General features: G+C 40.4%; 1 non-coding gene across 1 annotated transcript; it reads right to left on the minus strand.

Annotated features, from left to right (window-relative positions):
* Positions 1-1,085: 1,085 nt before the first annotated feature.
* LOC120098346 (U1 spliceosomal RNA) lies at positions 1,086-1,249 on the minus strand. The gene has a single exon (XR_015643222.1). It is a non-coding gene; the product is annotated as a U1 spliceosomal RNA (small nuclear RNA).
* Positions 1,250-4,361: the final 3,112 nt, after the last annotated feature.

Raw genomic sequence — 4,361 nt, forward strand, 5'->3', positions numbered from 1 at the left:
ACTGTCAGGAGATTTGATGCTTCTTTGGACCTCCAAGGCCAGCAGATACCTTCATGGCACAGATACACATATGCAGGCAAACTCATACACAGTAAAATTATTTTTAAAAAAATATGCTTTTGGAAGAGACAGAAACATGGTAAGAAAAAAGTCTCAGAGAGAGAAGAACCCCTCTGAGGAAGACCAGGGTCCTTTCATATCAGTTAAAAGAATTCCTGACCTTGTCTCCTGGATGATTTGCAGAGTTATATTGATGAGAATGGGAGATAAAAACCTATTAGGGCAGAAGCCCCAAAGCAGTAGTTTAGGGAATGTTCTTGCTGGTGTCAGAGACAAGAAAGTTCTCATTCCCTTCTCACTTCTTGTCGTCTTAACTCTTACCCTTAGTCTAGAAGCAAAGATGTGGTTGAAACTAAGAAGCACCTGTGAACCCCCTGACTGGGCCAACCGGATGGACCTGCTCGTCTCTCCCCTAATGCTGCATGTACTTTCTGCTATAAGTTATTTTAAAAGCCCCCAGACTGCCACCTCTATGACATCTCATTTCTGGGGACCCATCTCTGCTCTATGACAGCTCTGTCCTCTCTTCCTCTCTCTATAGCTTCCAGCCATGAAGCTGTAACATCTTCTCCCTAAAACTCAATATTTGCAAGCATTTGGAGGCTCTAGAAGCTTTGGTGGCTGTTGAATTTTGCAGGACTCTTGTCTGAGAGCAAAACTCACATGAACCAAGAGGTAAGGCCCCTTACTAGTTCAATGACATCTGTGTTTCCTGTGTCAATAGCTGAGGAGCTAGAAGTGGGCATCTTACTGTCCTATCAGATGGTACGCTGCATGACACCATGTCTGTCGTGAGGCTGGCCTTTGGGAGCCATTAGGAATTATGTAGTAATTAGCTTGTGGGAGGCATCACAGAAATTGGGTCAGGATCCCAGTAGTTGTGGTCTGATTGTTAGAAAGTAAGAGATACCGCTTTTTTTTCTTTTCATTTAGGGGGCTTTTATCTCTACGGAAGACAAAAATTTATTTTTGTCTGTATACTTTATTCTTTTATTTTTTTCTTTCTTCTTTCTTTCTTCTAAAATCAGGGGAGAGCGCGAACGCAGTCCCCCACTACCACAAATTATGCAGTCGAGTTTCCCGCATTTGGGGAAATCGCAGGGGTCAGCACATCCGGAGTGCAATGGATAAGCCTCGCCCTGGGAAAACCACCTTCATGATCATGGTATCTCCCCTGCCAGGTAAGTATACTTTATTCTTTTAAAGGGCTGCGTGTCGGTTGTACAACTCTCCTCTAATCTATCACTGTCCCACTTTTCTTCATTTTTAATTTTTACATATTACCGAGAAATAAAAACAATATACATTTTAATGAAATCTTTCTGTGATGCTTTTTTCTAGATGACTAATCTCTCAAGATGAGAATGCTAAAGAGTAGAATTTGCTAGTTAGCTAGCTAAATAGTGGAAGACTTGATTGTCATTGAGAACCCATACCTCATAAATCATAGTCTGTAAAACCAGGAAATAAAACTGCATGACTTGAGTTTTATATGCATCTAGAGGTCCTATTGCCTGGTTCCTCTGCCAAATGAACTGGAGGCTGAAATTAAAGAATAAGACAGTTTTCTTTAAGTCCAAACTCAGAACAATAGGTTAAAGACATCTCAAAAATAAATTAATTAAAAGGAAGGAAGGAATAAAGGAGGGAGCGGGGAAGAACGGGAAGATATAAAAAGGGAGGGGGAAGATATACAAAGGAAAGATATAGAAAGGGAGGGGAAGAAAAGAGGGGTGAAGGAAAGGTAGCTCTCCATTTTCAAAAGAGAAAGATGTCAGAGATTTTATAAGACTGTGGGTAGAAGACTCCCATAGTTACCAATAGTTCGTTGACCGTGGGCATGTTCTTTCACCAGCAAACCTTTAAGTGGGAGTTATCTCTGTCTGTTCCTGGAAAATTAGCTTCAGGATGCAAGAGATGATTGAGTAGTTAGTACTTTCTGTTCTTCCAGAGAGCCTGGGATTTGATTTCCGGAACCTATGTCAGGCAGTTTATGAGCACTTGTAACTCTAGCTCTCAGAAAACTGGTGCTTTCCTTTGGCTACTGCAGGTACCCAGACTCAAATCCCTATCCACCTAGAGACACATAAAAATAATGGTGGGGGGGAAGGGGAGAGGATAGAGGGCTTATGGACATAAAACTTGGAAAGGGAATAACATTTGAGATGTAAATAAATAAATATATCCAATAAAAAATAAAATAAAGCTTTCAAAAGGAAAACCAGCTTCAGCTCTATCTTAGTAGTCACTCTACGGGTACAAAGAGACTTCTTTCTCAACCCCCGAAACTCTTATAAAAGAAAGGATTTAACTGGGGCTGGCTTAGAACTTCTGAGGCTTAGTCCAGTATTATCATTATTGTCAAGTGGAAAACATGTCAGCAAGAACAGAGACAATTTGCTAGAGAGGATTGAGAGTTCTGTATCAAGAACTGCAGGCAGCAGGAAGAGAGACACACAGGCCTGGCTTGAGCTTTTGAAATCCCAAAGCTCACCCCCATAACACAGTTCGTCCAATGAAGCCACATTTGCCAGTAAGGCCACACCTCCTAATCCTTCTCAAGTAGCACTGCTCCCTGATGAGCATGCTTTTAAGGATATGAGCTGAGCCTATGGAGGCCATTCCTATGCAAACTATCACAAGCCCCAACATCATTGCTCCTGTTATCAGACTAAATGAAAAAGTGACAGGGACATATGAGGACTACATTTCTTCAGACTTGAAAAACCTGATCAAAAGGAGGTGAACATCACAATTGCCTCTCCTTCAAATTTAAGATATTTTAAGTAAGAACAGCAACAGACTAGACAAAAGGGAAGAAGATGGAGCACTGGGCTTTTGTTTGTATCCTTCAAAGAAAAGTTATTTCATCCTGGTAAAACCTGGCTATTTTTATAAATTCATTTTTATTCTATCATCTATCTTCTTTTTAAAGTGCTCTGAATAATGGTCAAAAGAATGGGACCTGAGTTGTATCTCTGACCCTGAATAGAAACATGACATTCTGAACTTCTGAAATGCCCACAAGGTCACAAGATTACTCTCTAGATGGAGGCTTTAATAGCATTCTCCTCCTGTGTAAGATCAACCTAAATGGGCCTCGGCAGGAAAGTGCCTCTCAGAAAAGCTATGTTTTCCAAAGACATTAGGAATAGTTTTAAAAAACCTACCTTAAAATACACTTAACCATGATGCTGGTCTCTGTAGTTGTAGTCTACTCCAACTCCTTGACAGGGATGTTCTCTGCAATGGTCCCTCTGACTAGCACCAACTCTCATCCTTGAAGATGTTCCCCATTGCCTTGTAACAAACTCCTGCCTTCTACATTACAAGATTGTACTATGGGAGAAACGCAGTGTCAGAAAAGTGATTAACACTAAATTTATGAATTTCAATGGTTTCTGTGGCAGCAATTTGATAGCTACTGCACTTTCCCTGATAGCCCTTCCCTAGAAGAGCTCCTTTATTCCTGTTGTAATTACCAAGATTAACTTTGAAATCACACATCACAGAGTAAATATGTATTTCTATCCACCTGTATAAAATAGAGTGGCTACAAAGAGTTAAGAAGTTACAGAAGTTCAAGAATTTGCAGAAGCCAGAAAAACAGGGAAAGTGATAGAAATTAAGATGTTTGTGAGAAGTAAGATAAGCAACCAATCAGAGCAGCCATTGTTATAGGCTACAAGATCAGAGTTAAGTGCAGCTACAGAAGAGAAAGGGCAAGGCATGGTCTAGACAAATGAATAATGGAAAGATGGATGGTAGGTCCATGTAGGGGGACAGAGGATGACCAGATGGTAATCCAGGAAGGCTATGTTAGCAGGAAACACTGAGCTGAAACAATATTCCTTAGACAGTTGAGAGTTATTTGCCTTGGGTTCAATTAGATAGGCTCACCATCAGTGTTATGCATTTACTCTTTATTGGGTCCACATAAGGGAGTTATAGTTTTTCCTTGGTCTTGTGTGCCATTGATTTGTTCTCAGTTATGATTTTTCTGATACTTTTTCCTTTTTTTCTTTTACTGGATTTTTTTAATTTACATTTTATCCCCTTTCCCGGTTTCCCCTCCAGAAACCCGCTGTCCCATCCCCCATGTGCCCCTGTAGTCCCAACTCACTTTGATAATTTATCAGGTGATGCCTTTGTGACCTCAGAAATAAATAATTTCTCAATCTGTACAGCTTGACATATCAAACAATCATTCAGTGTCTACTCAGATGCAGAGTATGTTCCATATTTCAAAAGGAATCAAAAGCTGCTTATAAAATGGAGCCTCTGGAAGAAGCTGAGAAGGA

This window comes from Rattus norvegicus, chromosome 18 (assembly GCF_021556685.1).
Source record: "Rattus norvegicus strain SHRSP/BbbUtx chromosome 18, alternate assembly SHRSP_T2T, whole genome shotgun sequence".
NCBI classification, from domain to species: Eukaryota; Metazoa; Chordata; class Mammalia; order Rodentia; family Muridae; genus Rattus; species Rattus norvegicus.